This window comes from Macaca thibetana, chromosome X (assembly GCF_024542745.1).
Source record: "Macaca thibetana thibetana isolate TM-01 chromosome X, ASM2454274v1, whole genome shotgun sequence".
Lineage (NCBI taxonomy): Eukaryota > Metazoa > Chordata > Mammalia > Primates > Cercopithecidae > Macaca > Macaca thibetana.
Window position 1 is genome coordinate 70,532,714 of NC_065598.1, and position 18,439 is coordinate 70,551,152.

The 18,439-nt window shown below is 39.3% G+C and overlaps 1 pseudogene; it reads right to left on the reverse strand.

The window, feature by feature from the left end:
• Positions 1–669: 669 nt before the first annotated feature.
• On the reverse strand, positions 670–1,617 carry LOC126946305 (E3 ubiquitin-protein ligase makorin-1-like; annotated as a pseudogene).
• Positions 1,618–18,439: the final 16,822 nt, after the last annotated feature.

An 18,439-nucleotide genomic window follows, 5' to 3' on the forward strand; every position in this document is an offset into this window, starting at 1 on the left:
CAGTTCACATGCCACACAAGGTTGCTACAGATCCAAGTCATAAGAAATCTTCCAGCTCATCATGAAACAACTCCCACCGATCTTCAGTCTGTCAGTTCATCGTCCCCACCTGAAGCCAAAAGCATAAGCAACATCTCACCCAGCTCAAAGATGACAACCTCTTCTTCATTGTCAAAGGGGTTGCTGTTCTCTTTCCTGAATTAGTTCCCAGAAGTGATTCCTTTGTTAAGCCCCATATCTGCTTAATGTTCCCACTTTGTGTCTCTGTGGCTCCTCTCTCCTCTTTACCCAGGCCTGTAAAAACAGTTCCCTCTTGGCCGGGCGCGGTGGCTCAAGCCTGTAATCCCAGCACTTTGGGAGGCCGAGGCAGGTGGATCACGAGGTCAGGAGATCGAGACTATCCTGGCTAACACGGTGAAACCCCGTCTCTACTAAAAATACAAAAAATTAGCCGGGCGTGGTAGCGGGCGCCTGTAGTCCCAGCTACTTGGGAGGCTGAGGCGGGAGAATGGCGTGAACCAAGGGGGCGGAGCTTGCAGTGAGCCGAGATCGCGCCACTGCACTCCAGCCTGGGAGACACAGCGAGACTCCGTCTCAAAAAAAAAAAAAAAAAAAACAGTTCCCTCCAAATGGGCAGCTCCCACATCCTTCATCAAAATACCTGCATGCCTTGTTGCTCATTGTCTCTTTGTATGTCTGAAGAGTTTCTGCTTCTCTTCTTTCTCCTCCACCCAGTACTCACTTGGAATGACAAAGTTAGATGTTATCTGGTATTCTGGGCAGGACTTTATGATCTTGCTCTCAAATTGCTTAGCCCTCCTCCATGTGCAAATGCACTTGAGACAGTAGGTGTGGTTGCAGATGGAGAGGACCACAAAGCAGCGCTCGCTAGGGTTGGCTTTCTCATAGACCACCTCCATGCAGATCCCGCACACCATGTCTTTGCTGTGCTGCAGAGCAAATGAGAGCTCTATGTCTTTCTCATGTGCCTCAATGCACGATTTTACATGCTGTGATCTCTGCGTAGCATCCATTGGATGCAGGACCTGTGGCCCACACATGTCACATGAATCTCCGTGGAGATACACACAGTTATCCCCATATCAGCACTCTCCCACCGCAGCATGGGGGCACAGCTGCTTCTTTGTTTCCAAGGCATTTTGCTTTTCCTCTGATTCTTCCTTGGTCACTGGGCCCTGCAGGGGTGCTTCCGTGCAGGAAGGCCCCATAAGACCACAGTAGGGTTGCCCAGGAACAAACTCAATAGCATTCACCCAGTCCTCTGAACCTGCTCCTACAGTTGCAAAGTTTGAATTTCTTCACTCATCTTCGCTTGTATTCATTTCGCCTATGGATGAGAGACTTGAGGAAGCAGCAAGGGATGACTTTGTAGTTAGCTCTGTAGCAGTTGCTTCTTCCTGTTTCAATGGCTTGCTATGTTCATATCTGCAGCGGTCACCATAAACACATTACCCTTACTGAAAATACTTGCACACTACACCATACGGACTGTCAGAGAGGTCATGCGAGTATCCACAGTTACCTTCGTCCTTACAAACCCCATGCATAAAATACCTGCAGGTGACCTGTTTAGTCCAGCTGTGCCACCACTGCCATGGCTGCCCAGCCATCGCTGCCGTGGCTGCCGTCGCTGCCACCGCCCCCTCCGTCCGCCCCAGGGGATGAGTCGGTGACTGCGGGGACCTGGGTCGGGGAGGCCGCTGCTGCTGCTGCCGCTCCTGCTCCTAATGCTGTGGCTGTTGTTCTCGGAGCAGCAGCCTCGCCATTGCTGTTTATCCCACACAGCAAAGCCCCGGAACTTCCGGGATTATATAGTTCCTGTCTGGCTGCTGGGAGAAGACCACGAGGCCAGGCGAGGAGAGGAGAAGGAGACTGAGGCACTCGCTCGGTCCCCACCAGCTCTGCCCTAGCTAGAATTTTGTTGTTGTTGTTTTGTTTGTTTGTTTGTTTTTGGTGCGGAGTCTCGCACTGTCGCCCAGTTTGGAGTACAGTGGCGCTATCTCGGCTCACTGCAACCTCCGCCTACAGGGTTCAAGCAATTCTCCCTGCCTCAGCCTCCCGAGTAGCTGGGATTACAGGCGGCTGCCATCACACCCAGCTAATTTTTGTATTTTTTAGGAGATACGGGTTTCACCATGTTGGCCAGGCTGGTCTTGAACTCCTGACCTCAGGTGATCCACCTGCTTCTGCCTCCCAAAGTGTTGGGATTACAGGTGTGTAATCCAGACTTTCTCTCTCTTTTATGAAAATCTAACTAGGTGGGGCCAGGCACGGTGGCTCACGCCTTAATCCCAGCACTTTGGGAGGCCGAGGCTGGTGAATCACTTGAGGTCAGGAGTTCGAGACCAGCCTGACCAACATGGCAAACCCTGTCTCTACTAAAAATACAAAAATTAGCTGGGTGTGGTGGCATGGGCCTGTAATCCTAGCTACTCCAGAGGCTGAGGCAGGAGAATGGCTTGAACCCAGGAGGCAGAGGTTGCAGTGAGCCAAGATTACGCCACTGAAATCCAGCCTGGGCAACAGAGTGAGACTCCGTCTCAAAAATAAAATAAAATAAGAGAGAAGATGCAAGTAAGCATAATCACAAATGACAAAGGTGACGTTACAACTAATCCTGCAGAAATACAGAAAACCCTCAGAGACTACTGTGAATATTTCTATGCAAACAAACTAGAAAATCTAAGGGAAATGCCAAAATTCCTAGAAAGACAAAACCTCTCATGATTGAAGCAGGAGGAAATAGAATTCCTGAACAGACCAACAGTTACTTATAAAATTGAATCAGTAATAAAAAACCTACCATCCAAAAAAAAAAAAAAAAAAAAAATCTCTAGACCAGATGCTTTCACAGCTGAATTCTACCACATACAAAGAAGAGCTGGTACTAATCCTACCGAAACTGTTTTAAAAATTTGAGGAGGGATTCCTTCCTAACTCATTCCGTGAAACCAATATCATTCTGATACCAAAATCTGACAAAGACACACACGAAAAGAAAATGATAGAACAATATCCCTGATGAAAAATCAAGAAGAAAGGGAAGCAGAAAGAAAGAAAAGGCATCCAAATAGGAAGAGATGAAGACGAATAATCTCTCTTCACTGATGATACATATCTATACCTAGAAAACCTTAAATATTCCTCTAAGCCTCCTAGACTTGACAAACAACTTAATTAGGTTTCAGGATACAAAATAAACATACAAATGTTAATACCATTTCTATACAACAATAACATTCAAGCTGAGAACCAAATCAAAAATGCAAAAATCCTCAGAAAATACTTGCAAACTGAATTGAGCAGCACATCAAAGAGATAACCTGCCATAATCAAGTAGGATTTATTCCTGAGATGAAAAGATGGTGCAACATATGCAGATCAGTAAATATGATTCACCACAAAGAGAATTCAAAACAAAAACTAAATTATCTCAATAGATATAGAAGAAGCATTCAATAAAATCCAATATTCTTTCATTTAAAAAAAACAAAAAACAAAAAATTCTCAACAAGCTAGGCATCAAAGGAACATACCTCAAAATGATAAGAGCCATCTATGAAAAAGGCAAAGCCTACATCATACCGGATGGACAAAAGCTGGAATCATTCTCCTTGAGAAGTGGAACAACACAAGAATATCTCACCACTCCTTTTCAACATAGTGCTGGAAGTCCTAGCCAGAGAAACCAGGCAAGAGAAAGATATAAAACACATTCAAAGAGGGAGTCAAATTTTCTCTCTTCACTGATGATATAATTCTATACCTAGAAAACCTTAAAGGTTTCTCCAAAGGACTCATATACCTGACAAATGATTTTAGCCAAGTTTAAGGATATAAAATCAGTGTACAAAAATTAGTAGCATTTCTATACAACAATGACATTCAAATTGAAAACCACATAAAAATGCAATCCCACTTAAAACGGCCACAAAAATATCTAAAAATATATCTAACCGATAAGATGAAAAATCTCCAAAAGGAGAACTACCAAATACTGCTGAATGAAATCAGAGATGATACAAATGGAAAAATATTCCATGCTCATGAATTGGAAGAATCAATATCATTAAAATGTCCATACTGACCAAAGCAATCTAGAGAGTCAATGCAAATCCTATCAAACTACCACGTCTTTTCTCACAGAATCAGAAAAAAAGACCATTCTAAAACTCATATGAATTCAAAAAGAACCCAAATAACCAAAGCAGTCCTCAGCAAAAAGAAGAAAGCTGGAGGCATCACATTACCTGACTTCAAACTATACTACAAGGCTACAGTAAGCAAAACATCATGGGATTGGTACAAAAATAGATGCATGGACCAATGGAATGAGTAGAGAATGCAGAAATAAGGCCACACACCTACAACCAAATGATGTTTGACAAAGCTGACAAAAACAAGCAGTGGGGAAAGGACATCCTGTTTAATAAATGGTGCTTGGAAACATAACTAATCATATGCAGAAGAATGAAACTTGATTCCTACTTCTCACCATATGCAAAAATTAACTCAAGATGGATTAAAGACTTAAATGTAAGACCTCAAACTAAGACAGTCCTAGAATAAAACTTAGGAAATACTCTTCTAGATATTGACCTAGGCAAAGAATTTATTACTAAGTCCTCAAAAGCAAATGTAACACAAGTGAAAACTGACAATTGAGACTGAATTAAACTAGAGAGCTTCTGAAAAGCAAGAGAAACTCTCAACAGAGTAAACAAATACCCTACTGAATGGGAAGAAAATGTTTGAAAACTTTGTGACTGACAAAGGACTGAAACCCAGAACCTATAAGAAACAGAAACAAGTCAACAAGCAAAAACAAATAACCCCATTAAAAAGTAGGCAAAAGACATGAACAGGCATTTCTTAAAGGAAGGCATACATGTAGCCAACAAATGTATTTTAAAAAATGCTCAACATCACTAACACCAGAGAAATGTAAATCAAAACCACAATGAGATACTATTTCATACAGGTCAGATTGGCTATCAATAAAAAGTCAAAAAGTAAAAGATGTTGGCAAAGTTGTAGAGAAAAGGGAATGCTTATACACTGTTAGTGGGATGGTAAATTGGTTTAGCTCCTGTGGAAAGCAGTTTTGAGATTTCTCAAACAAATAAAAATAGAATTACCATTCTACCCAGCAATCTCATTACTGGGTATATACATGATATCATTCGGATATTTTTCCCTTCCAAATTTTATACTGAAATATGACCACCACCCCCCCACCACCCAATGTTGGAGGTAAGGGCTGGTGGGAGGTGTTTTGGTCATGATGGCAGATCTCTCATATGAATGTCTACGTGTCTTCCTCATGGTTGTGGGTGAATTCTTGCTCTATTGGTTCATATGAGAGCTGGTGGTTGAAAAAAGCCTAGCATTTCTTTGGCTCTCTCTCTCTTGCTTCCTCTGTCACCATGTGATGTACCTTTTTCCCCTTCACCTTTTGCCATGATTTTAAGCTTCCTGAGGCCCTTACCAGAGCAGATCATGGCTCCATTCTTCTTGTAGTTTGTAGAACTATGAGCCAAAATAAACCTATTTTCTTTATAAGTTACCCAGGCTCAGGTATTCCTTTACAATAATGCAAAATAAAATAATACATATCCAAATGAAATAAATTGTTCTACCAAAAAGACACATGCACTTGTATGTTTATCGCAGCACTATTCACAATAGCAGAGATATGGAATCAACCTAGGTGCCCATCAGTGGTGGATTGGATAAAGAAAATATGGTACTTATATACCATGGAACCCTATGCAGCCATAAAAAAGAATGAAATTATGTCCTTTGCAGCAACATGGATGCAGTTAGAGGTCATTATCCTGAGTGAATTAATACAAAAATAGGAAACCAAATATTATATGCTCTCTCTCTTTTTTGTTGTTTTGTTTTGAGATGGAGTCTCACTCTGTCACCAGGCTGGAGTGCAGTGGCACGATCTCGGCTCACTGCAACCTCCGCCTTGCAGGTTTAAGTGATTCTTCTGCCTCAGCCTCCCAAGTAGCTGGGATTATAGGCAAGTGCCACCACACCCAGCTAATTTTTGTATTTTTAGTAGAGACGGTGTTTCACCATGTTGGCCAGGATGGTCTCAATCTATTGACCTTGTGATCTGCCTACCTCGGCCTCCCAAAGTGCTGGGATTACAGGCTTGAGCCACCACACCCAGCCTTATGTTCTCTCTTATAAGTGGGAACAAACCACTGGGCACACATGGATATAAAGATGGGACCAATAGACACTGGAGACTCCAAAAGAGGGGAAGGAGGGTTGAAAAACTATTTGTTGGTTTCTATATTTACTATTTGGGTGATGGGATCAATTGAAGCCTAAACCTCAGCATCATGCAATATATCCATGTAACAAACTGCACGTGTATCCCCTGAATCTACAATTTTAATTTTAAAATGCAGCTCCTTCCAGGTGTGGTGTCATGTGCATGCAGTCCCAGCTAAGGCTTAAATGAGAAGATAATTTGAGCATAGGAGTTTGAGGCCAGCCCAGGCAACACATCAAGACTCCATGTCAAAAAATAAAATGCAACTCCCTGTTTCTCCCTGGAAGAGGTCTGTGCCACTCATCTAGTGTCACAACTTTTTTTTGGGGGGGGGGGGGTTTGTTTGTTTGTTTGTTTTGTATTTTTAGTAGAGACGGGGGTTTCACCATGTTGGCCAGGCTGGTCTCGAACTCCTGACCTCGTGATCCGCCCGTTTCAGTCTCCCAAAGTGCTGGGATTACAGGCGTGAGCCACCGCACCCGGCCTAGTGTCACAACTTTTACAGCACCCTCCCAAAGAACTCAATCCTAAACTTCTTAGCTCTGGGAGGAGAAAGCATTAGGCATACATGAGTCTCCTTAGATGACAGAACAAAGATGTGGTCTTAACAGGTATGCAAACATATTTACAAATGACACCCTCTTAGAGCAGTGCAAAAAAGGGGCAGGAATATGCAGCTCCCATTTTCTCTCCATAAGGGGTGTATCGCACACACTCCCAGTGGCTACTTGACAGCCTGAGTTCTAATAAACTTGCACTGGGGAGCCAATGAGGCAAACAAACAATAGCCCACTGGCAGCTGCAGCCAGAGCTTGGCAGTTCCTGAGCCTTTTCTCTGGCTCACCCCAGGCCTGCCATTCTTCCTGGAAGAAGTTTGGCCATGCACTGGGTGCCACAACTTCTATACTCCCACCCAAAAGACTATCTTCTTAACAAACTATCTCTGAGAGTTAATGAAGCTTTGTATTCCTTAGTGACCCTGGACAACAAAAAACAAAGAGGTGGACATACGATGGGTTCACATCCAGCAGCTATCTCCTTAGGATCAGAGGGTGCAGCCTGAACATGAAATCGAATTTTGCCACACATCCACTACCTGGCTTAGTGCAGACAGAGTGGGAGATTAACATCCATGCTCAGCTTCACTGTAAAGATATAAGTAACTGAAACATAGAGCCAATACTCCAACCATTTTAGCTACATCTAGAGAGTCTGGCTCCTACCTTTCTGAACTTAAAGTACTGAAAGGATATGGCATATCCTAAGCTCCAGGTGGGCACCAAAAACAAAGACAGCAGCCTGGACAAACACAAAGATTTAAGAAGCACCTTAAAATCTTTGGCTGGATGGATTGGCAATGCCCTTCTCCTATATGGAGCCAGTCTGACAAGACTGGGAGACATAGTGGTATTAGCTAATGCACAGCAACCAACATGAAAAGTCAAGAAATATTTTAAAACAGGGGAATATGGTCCAAACAAAAGAACTAAATAAAATCTCCAGAAACCAACCTGAGTAAAGTAATGTTATTTACTTGACAGAGAACTCAAAATAATGGCCATAAAGATGCTCACCAAAGTCAACAAAGCAATACAAGAATAAATTAAGAACTTCCACAAATAGAAAGTAGAGAAGAGTACCAAACAGAAATCATAAATCTGGAGGAATATTATGAATAAATTGAAAATTGCAGTAGAAGGAGCTAAACAGTAGACTACATCAATAAGAAGAAAGGATCAGTGAACTCAAAGACAGGTCACTGAAAATCATCCAATCTGAGGGAAAGAAAGGAAAAAGAGGGAAAAAGAGTGAAAAACAGTGAAGAAAGCTTAAGGGACTTATGTGAAACCATCAAGCTGAACAACTTATGCATCACTGATATGCCAGAAGGAGAGGAGAGAAAGGGATGAAAAACATATTCAAAGAAATAATGGCAGAAAACATCACAAGCCTGGAAAAGGAAATAGAAAGCCTGAATCTGAAATCTCAAAGGACACCAAATAAGATAAATCTAAGGACACTCACACCAAAACGTAGCATAATGAAATTATCCAAAGTTAAAGACAAAAAGAGAGCACTGAAAACAGCAAAGGAAAAGTGAATCATTACATGTAAGGAAACAACTATAAGACTATCAGTGAATTTCTTAGCAGAAACATTGCAGGCCAGAAGGGAATGGGATGATATATTTTAAAAGCTTAAAGAAAAAAAAAACTGTCAACCAAGAATATTATAACCAGCAATCTTGTCTTTTAAAAACCAAGAGGTGATAAAGACTTTCTCAATCAAAAGCTGAGAGAGTTTATCACTACTAGACCTGCCTTACAAGAAACGTTAAAGGGAGTTCTTAAGGCTGAAGGAAGAAGATCCTAATTATTAATGTGAAAACATATGGAAGCATAAGACCCACTGGTAAAAGTAAATACATTGTCAAATTCAAAACACTCTAATAGAGTAATTGGAGTGCATAAATCAATGATATTTAGTATAAATATTGAAACATGAAGCTATTAAAACAATTAAAGCTACAAGAATTTGTTAAGGGATACAAATTATAAAAAGATGTAAAGTTTGCCATCAGAAACATAAAACATGAGAGGAAGGGGAGTAAAATTGTAGAATCTGTATATGTAATCAAAATTGTTATTATTGTTATTATTTTTCACGCCTCTCAGCTCATACCTATGACATTTTTTATCAACTTAAAATAGCCTGTTATAAGATGATATTTTTTGTTTTCTTTTTTTTTTTTTTTTTTTTTTTTTTTTTGAGATGGAGTCTCACTCTGTCTCCCAGGCTGGAGTGTAGTGGTGCAATCTTGGCTCACTGCAACCTCAGTCTCCCGGGTTCAAGTGATTATCCTGCCTCAGCCTCCCAAGTAGCTGGGACTACAGGTGTGCACCACCAAGCCTAGTTAATTTTTATATTTTTGGTAGAGACAGGGTTTTGGTAGAGACGGGGCCAATCTGTTGGCCCGGTTGGTCTCAAACTTCTGACCTCAGGTGATCCACCCACCTCAGCCTCCCAAAGTTCTGGGATTACAGGTGTGAGCCACCACGCCTGGCCAGTATAAGATGTTCTATGTAAGCTTCATGGTAACCACAAAAGTCTATAATAGATACACAAAACATAAAAAGAAAATATCCAAAGCATATTACTACAGACAGCCATCAAATTACAAAAAGAGAGAAAAAAAAAAGGAACAAAGGATTTACAAAACAATAAAAAATAATTAACATAATGGCACTAGTAAGTCCTTATTAATAATTACTTTAAACATAAATCAATTAAATTTTCCAATAAAAAAGAATAGCAGAATGGCTTAAAAACAAGACCCAAATATATGCTACCTCCATGAGACTCACTTCACCTTAAAGGAAACTCAGACATAATGTGAAGAAATGGAAAATGATAGTCTAACAAAAAGAGAATAGGGGTAGCTACAATTATTTGAGACAAAATAGACTTTAAGGGCCAGGTGTGGTGGCTCATGCCTGTAATCCCAACATATTTGGAGGCTGAGCTGGGTGGATCACCTGAAGTCAGGAGTTAGAGACCAGACTGGCCAACATGGTGAAATCCCATCTCCACTAAAAATACAAAAAAATTATCCAGGCATGGTGGTGGGCACCTATAATCTCAGCTACTTGGGAGGCTAAGGCAGGAGAGAATTGATTGAAACCAGGAGGCAGAGGTTGCAGTTAATTGAGATCATGCCACTGCACTCTAGCCTGGGTGACAGAGTGAGACTGTCTCAAAAAAAAAAAAAAAGACTTTAGGGGAAAAAAACTATAAAAAGAGATGAAAAATGTCATTATATAGTAATAAACGAGTAAATATATTGAGAGGATGTAGCAATTGTAAATTTATATGCACCCAACATTATAGCACTTAAAATATATGTACAGCAATAATTAAGACATTCAAAGGGAGACAAAAACTGCAGTGCAATAATAGGAGGAAACTTCAATATTTCACTTTCAACATTGGACAGATCATCTAGAGAGAAAATCAATAAGGATACATTGAACTTGACCTACTTTAGACCAAATAAACCTAACAGACATATGGAACGTTCAACCCAACAGCAACAGAATACACATTCTTCTCAATGCACATGATACATTCTTCTGGATAGAGTATATAATAGGCCACAGGCCAGGCACAATAGCTCATGCCTGTAATCCCAGCACTTTGGAAGGCTGAGGTGGGAGGATCATTTGAGCCCAGCCCAGAAGTTCAAGGCCAGCCTGGGCAACATAGTGAGACCCTATCTCTAAAAATATGTATGCATGTGTTTGTATATATATGTGTGTGTGTAGTAGGCCACAGAACAAGTCTTAACAAATTTAAGAAGACTGAAATTATATTAAGTATGTTTTCCAAAGACAATGTTATAAAACTAGAAATGCATAACATAAAGAACCATGGAAAATTGGCAGAATTTACAGCTTTGGGAGATTGAAATAATGGCAGGTGAGAAAGTGATGCACAATAACAGTTCAGTGGTATTAAAAAATATTTCAACTCTTATACTCTCACAGGTAGAATGAATTGTGTACTGGCCACATACAGAAGCATTGCTTTGATTATCTTATATTTCAAGTTAAGGTCCAAAAAAACTCCGGCTGTGAAAGCAACATAAATGGATTTTAAACTGTCTATAGTTCTTAATCTCTTCTGTTAAGTTTCCATGCCTGGAGAAGCTAATGCCAACTCATCATGTGATAATTCAATTTGTACAATAAATTATGAACCTGAAAAAAAAAACCACGGAAAATTAACAAATATGTGAAAATTAAACAATATGCTCCTGAGAAAATATTAATATTAGGGCAAAGAAGAAATTTTAAAATATCTTGAGACTAACAAAAAAGGAGACGCAACATACCAAAACTTAAGAGATGTGGCAAAAGTAGTTCTAAGAGGAAATTTTATATCAATAAATATTAAATCAAAAAAAAAATCTCAACTAAATAACCTAATGCTACACCTCAAATATTAGAAAAAGAAGAACAAACTAAACCCAACATTAGAAGAAGAAATGACAAAACAAAAATCAGAGCAGAAATAAATGAACTAGAGTCTAGAAGAACAATAGAACCAACGTGGCACAAGTATACATATGTAACAAATCTGCACATTATGCACATGTACCCTAGAACTTAAAGTATAATAATAAAAAATAAAAAGTAAAAATAAAAAAATAAAAAAAAGAAACATTAGTTATCAAGGAGAAAAAAGTAAAGGCTTTCTTATTTCATTAGCAAAAAAAAAAAAAAAAAAATCAATGAAACAGTATTTTTGCAATGCATTAATCAAACTCTCTTTATCCCCTCCTTCCCCACTCCCATTCTTCCCAGCCTCTGGTAACCATTAATTTACTCACTATCTCCATGAGATCACATTATTTAGCTCCCACATATGAATGTGATCATGTGATATTTGTCTTTCTGTGCCTGGATTATTTCCCTTAACATCATGTGACTATAGTTTCAAGAATGTATTGTATATTTCAAAACAGCTAGACTAGAAGATTTGAAATGTTTCCAACACAAAAAATGTTAAATGTTTCAAGCAATAATTATCTGAATTACCCTGATTTGATCATTATACATTGTATGCATGTATCAAAATATCATATATACACCATACATTTGTACAGTATTATGTATCAATTTAAAAAATGTAAGAAAAGATCAATGAAACTAAAAGTATTTGGTAGAGCTAAATGAATTTGACAAACTTTAACTAGACTAACAAAAAGAGAGAAGACTCAAATAAAATCATGAATGAAAGAAGGGACATTAAAACTCATAACACAAAAATACGAAGGATAATCAGAGAAAACTATAAATAATTACACGTCAACAAAGGGGAAAACCTAGAAAAAATGGATACATTTCTAGAAACATAAAACCTACCAAGACTGAACTAAGAAGAAACTGATTATCTCAACAGACCAATAATGAGTAGGGAGATTGAATCAGTCATAAAGTCTCCTGTCAAGATAAAGGTCAGGACCAGATGGCTTCATGACTGAATTCCACAAAACATGTAAATAAGAACTAATACTAATCCTTCTCAAACTCTTCCAAAAGGTTGAATAGGAGAAAATACTTCCATACTCATTCTATGAGGCCAGCATCACCTTGACACCAAAGCCAGACAGACACTACAAGAAAGAAAAACCTTACAGTGCAATATCACTGATAAACATAAATGCCAAATTCCTCAACAAATACTAGCAAACCATATTCAACAGTACATTAAAAGGATAATTCACCATGATCAAGTGAGATTTATCTCAGGGATACAAGGTTGGTTCAACATATTCAAATCAGTAAATGTGATTCACCATATTACAGAATAAAGGACAAAAACCATATGATCATCTGCATAAATGCAGAAAAAGAATTTGACAAAGTTCAACATTCTTTCATGATAAAAGCTCTCAACAAATTAGGTATAGAAAGACTGTTCCTCAACACATAAAGAAAAGTCATATAGTAAAAGCTCACACCTAACATCATACTCAATGGTGAAAAGTCAAAGGCTTTTCCTCTAAGAGAAGGAAAAGACATGGATGCCCACTCTCACCACTTCTTTTCAACATAGTAATAGAAGCCCTAGCCAAAGCAATTAGACAGAGTAAACAAAAGGCATAGGCATCCAAATAGAAAATGATAAAGTGATAAAGTATCTGTTTGCTGATGACACGAATTTATATACAGAAAATCCTGAAGATTTTGCCAAAACTGCTAGAATTGATAAATGAATTCGGTATAATTGCAGGATACAAAATCAAGTTACAAAAATTAGTAGCATTTCTATACACTAACAATGAATTGAAAAAGAAATTAAGAAAACAATTCCATTTATAATAGTATCAAAAAATACTTAGGAGTAAATTTAACCAAGGAAGTGAAAGATCTATATACTGAAAACTTTAAAACGTCAATGAAAAAAAATTAAAGAGGATGCAAACAAATGGAAAGATATCTTCTGTTCATGAATTATAAAAATTAATATTGTTAAAATATCCATACTACTCAAGGTGATGTACAGATTCAATGAATTCTCTATTAAAATTCTAATATCTTAGCCAGGTATGATGGCTCACGTCTGTAATCCCAGCACTTTCGGAGGCCGAGGTGGGCAGATCACTTGAGGTCAGGAGTTTGAGACCAGCCTGGCCAACATGGAAAAACCAGTCTCTACCTAAAAATGTAAAAATTAGCCAGGCATGGTTGTGGGAGCCTGTAATCCAAGCTACTTGGGAGGCTGAGGCAGGAGAATTGCTTGAACCCATGAGGCGGAGTTGCAGTGAACTGAGATCATGCCACTGCACTCCAGCCTGGGTGACACAGTGAGACTCTGTCTCAAAAAATATATAGATATATATAATATCAGTCTTAACATAAATAGAAAAAACAATCCTATAATTTGCATAGAACCACAATAAAAACTAAATAGCCAAAGCACTATTGACCAAAAACAACAAAGCTAGCTAGAGGCATCACACTACCAGATTTCAAAATATATTATAAATCTATAGTAATTAAAACAACATGCTACTGGCATAAAAACAGACACATCAGGCCAGGCACAGTGGCTCATGCCTGCAATGCCAGCACTTCGAGAGGCCGAGGCAGGTGGATCACAAGGTCAGGAGATGGAGACCATCCTGGCTAACATGGTGAAGCCCCGTCTCAACTAAAAAAAAAAAAAAAAAAAAAAAAAAAAAAAAAAAAAATTAGCCAGGTGTGGTGGCACGTGCTGGTAGTCCCAGCTACTCGGAGGCTGAGGCAGGAGACTCGCTTGAACCCAGGAGGCTGAGGTTGCAGTGAGCCAAGATCACACCATTGCACTCCAGCCTGGGTGACAGAGGGAGACTCTGTCAAAAAAAACCAGACATATCAACCAGTGGAATAAGATAAACATCCCAGAAATAAACCTACGCATCTATGGTCAATTGGTTTTGAACAAAAATACCGAGAACGTGCAATGGGTAAAAGACAGTTGCTTCAATAAATGCCACTGAAAAAACTGGATATCCACATAAAAAAGAATGAAAATGAGCCATTATCTCACTCCTTATACAAGAATCAACTCAAAATGGATTAAAGACTTAAACATAAAACCTGAAACTATATAACTACTAGAAGAAAACATAGGAGGAAATTTCCATGACACTCACGTGGGCAGAGATTCCTTGGATATGACACCAAAAGCACAAGTAACAAAAGCAAAATTAGACAAACAAGATTGGAATAAGCTAAAAAGCTTCTGTACTGCAAAGGAAACAATTGAGTGAGGGGAAAAACCCAGGGATTGGGAGAAAATGTCTGCAAATCATACATTGAATAAGAAAGTAATATATCCAAAACCTACAAGGAACTCAAACTACTCAATAACAAGAAAACAAATAACCCTTTTAGAAAATGGGTAAAGGACTCAAATAAACATTTCTCAAAAGACATACAAATGGCATCAGATATATTTAAAAATGCTCAACATTTCTAATCATTAGATAAGTGCAAATCAAAACCACAAGATATCACCTCCACCTGTTAGCCTATTATCAAAAAGATGAAAGATAAATGTCAGTGAGGATGTGGAGAAAAGGTAACACTAGCACACCATCGGTGATATTGTAAATTAGTACAGTCATTTTAGATAATAGTATGAAGGTACATCAAAAAACTAAAAATAGTATTACCCACCCACAGCTCCAATAGAAAATAAAAAACAGAAGAGGGAGGATAAAATTGGCCTATACTACCTCCTCCAGTTGCAGAAACATCTGTACCGCCTCCTTCAGTGGCAGGAATAGAGACCCTGATACAAAGAATTTTATGCTCTGCTGCCATAGCTGGAGAGCCCTCAGGACCTTGCGCTTTTCCTGTTTCCATAAGGCCTGATCCAAATAATCCACAGCAGCTTATTCATGAACACACTCCACTAGAGTTTAAGTTGTTGAAGGAATTAAAAGCAAGTGTGGCAAATAATGGCATAAAGAGCCCATTCCCCTTAGGATTGCTAGAATCTGTGTTTGGTGCTATGCGTCTTTTACCCTTTGATGTGAAACACTTGGCGCAAACTTGCTTGTCCACTAGTGCATATCTGACATGGAATTTAAATTGGCAAGAAATGTGTGCAGACCAGGCTAAACAGAACCGTGCTGCTGTACACACAGACATTACAGAGGATAGGCTACAGCTATCAGTCCCTGTCTTAAGCAGGCAGCATTAGAAGAAGAGTTCTTAATCTGCTCAGTAATGCAGAATCAGCAAGGCAATCAGGTGTATGTTCAAAAAAAGATAAGAAAAAGGCATTAGAAGTCGAAACCGCTTGGCCAAGCAGGCGGTTGGCAGATAAAAAGGCTCAGCAGCAGAAAAGTTTGCCGCGACCAAGCCCACAAGGTCTACCCAGGCCGGCAGCATCCCAACCCCCCATCCCCCGCCCCCGCCCCCGCCCCCGCAAAGGAGGGAGGGAGCGGGGCAGACACAGGCAAAGCCTAAGCAAGTACAACGCGGCCACTGCCCAGGGCCTGCACCGCTGCCCTCTGGCTCTGAGGGCAGCCCATAGCAAAACTTCACGTGTTACATCCCAGGCTATGATTCTCTGCTAAAACTTTAGTAAAATGTAAGAAATTGAAAAACCTCTTTTCTAATAATGGCTACTGTTATCTCTCTCCTACCCCTAACATAGCTTTCCAAATTCAATTTAAGTAAAACAGTAACCTCTGAAGGGAGAGAGGTTACAGAGGGACTATGAATTTAAGAGTAATTAAAAGCTAGGGATGTAAAACCACACATTACCCTTTAAAGGAGAACTTTAAACGTAATTAAATGATATTTGTTAAATTAGAAGGTAAAAATGTCGTGTCCTTCTCAGAAAGTGAAGAAAAGTTGTAAGTGTTGTGAAAACTCATGCATGAATGACTGTCTTAACCCACTGATTACAGATAGTCTTTGATTTGTACTTGTTAAAAGAGTCCTAAATTGAGTTCCCCAGCTAGTGAGTCACTGTTTTCAAGACTGTTTGCCAGATTAAAGTCCATAAAGTTAGTCAGCTTGAAAACTCAATTACGAGATTTAAGCTGTTCTGCCTGTGGCTTTAGGCACATGGTTAAAGTATATTATTTAAGTCTCTGCTTCTAGAGATGCTTTCAGATTTTCTTTTTAAACTTCTTGTTACTTATTTCAGCTTGCCATCTTAATAATTAATGCAGCCAGTTGCTAAGTTATGACCCTGATATCATCAGGATTCCTTTAAGTAAAAGGCAATTCGAAGCGGTATTGCACTCCCCCATACTTAATGCTTTAACACTGTTTACTGATGGGTCTGGTAAATATGGAAAAGCGGCAGTCTAGTAGAGCCCACATAATTCAATCACTTGATATGAGTTTACTAGCACTCAGAGAGCTAAGGTTACTCTGTTTATTTATTAAAGAATTTTTACAACCTTAAGTTCACTCTGGACTTTCCAGCCTTATGTTGCAAATATAACCATCAATTAATGGGGTCGAGACTTACAGCATGGGATATGAGACGTACAAATGAAAACTTTGATGATCCAGGATTTAAAATGTTGAAGAACATGGGATATCACCGTGGAAAAGGTTTGGGGAGGTTTCTAAAATGAAATCCTAACCCAATATCAGTAACTGGAAAAACAGATAGAAAAGTGCTAGGAGGTCAGGATTTCTGCTGTGGGTCATTGATATTTCTCCTCCGCCCACTGCCTTAACATTAAAATGGCTTAGTGACAAACCCTTATGGGTGGATCAATGGCCCCTAACACAGGAGAAGCTAGATCAACTTCATCTGTTGGTAAAAGAGCAATTGAATGCAGGACATATAGAAAAGTCAGTTAGCCCCTGGAATTCACCAGTATTTCTTATCCCAAAAAGGTCCGAAAACAATAATGATCTCTGGGGTTTCAGCTCAACACTCAGAGCTAATTGCAGTCATTCAGGTTTTACAGCTCACAGCTTAAGATCCTATCAACATTGTCTGTGATTCAGCTTATGTTGTAAATGTAGCCAGTCACATAGAAATTGCTACAGTTAAAAGTACACTAGACCCAGAACTGCTTAATTTGTTTCACTTATTCTCATATGCCGCATGCTACATGTCAAACAGGTGAGGCAGCTGGTCATGTACAGTGACATTGTCTGTCATCATTTGCTCATATGGAGATACCTAACCAATTAAAAACTGACAATGGACCTACTTATACTAGACATGCTTTTCAAAATTTCTTGTGCTTTGGGCTATAACCCATAAAACAGGAATTCCTTATAATCCTAGAGGACAAAGCATTATAGAACAGGCACATCGAACATTACAACGCATGTTGAAAGGACAAAAAGGGGGTATAGGAGGCCAACTACCACCTCAATCAAAACTACATTTAGCCTTATTTACTTTAAATTTTTTGACTCCTGGTACGGATCTTGGTAAGACTCTAGCAGAAAGACATTGGCAAGTGTTAGAGGAAAAGAGGAAAGTTTATTAGAAAGTGTTATGGAAATCCCTGGAAGAAGGACAATGGAAAGGTCTAGTGGATTTACTGACGTGGGGAAGAGGGTATGCTTGTGTTTTTGCAGGAGATGAACAAGCTGTGTGGGTGCCCTCAAGGTGCATGCGACCATGGAATGGGAAACTGGAGGAACCCAGGGTGGCCAACCATGGGCCAGGTCCCTCCGGTACAAGCCATGAGTCAGCTGAGCCTGAGTGCAGAGATGGAGAGAAGGCCGAGTGGACTCATGACACAGTTCTAATATTACATTTGTAAAGAATATCACCACTTAATTTACAATTTGTGTTTTTAATTCTTATGTCTTTTTAGCAGCTAAGAAGGACCAGCTCCAGTGAAACAATACCCAATTGACCTGTAAATCTTGTCAGTTATATAACTGCATTAATCATAGCACATTGCAAACACATAATATCTCTACTTTGATGATTTTGGGTCTCATCTCTGGGCTATGGATTCCTGTTAATCTGGCTGCCACACCTGCTTTGCATTTTATGAAACTTCTTCTAACTCAGCTTACTTATCATGTCCGTAGAGCCTTAGGCATGATAATTTTTGCTATTGTTTCCTTGGTCACA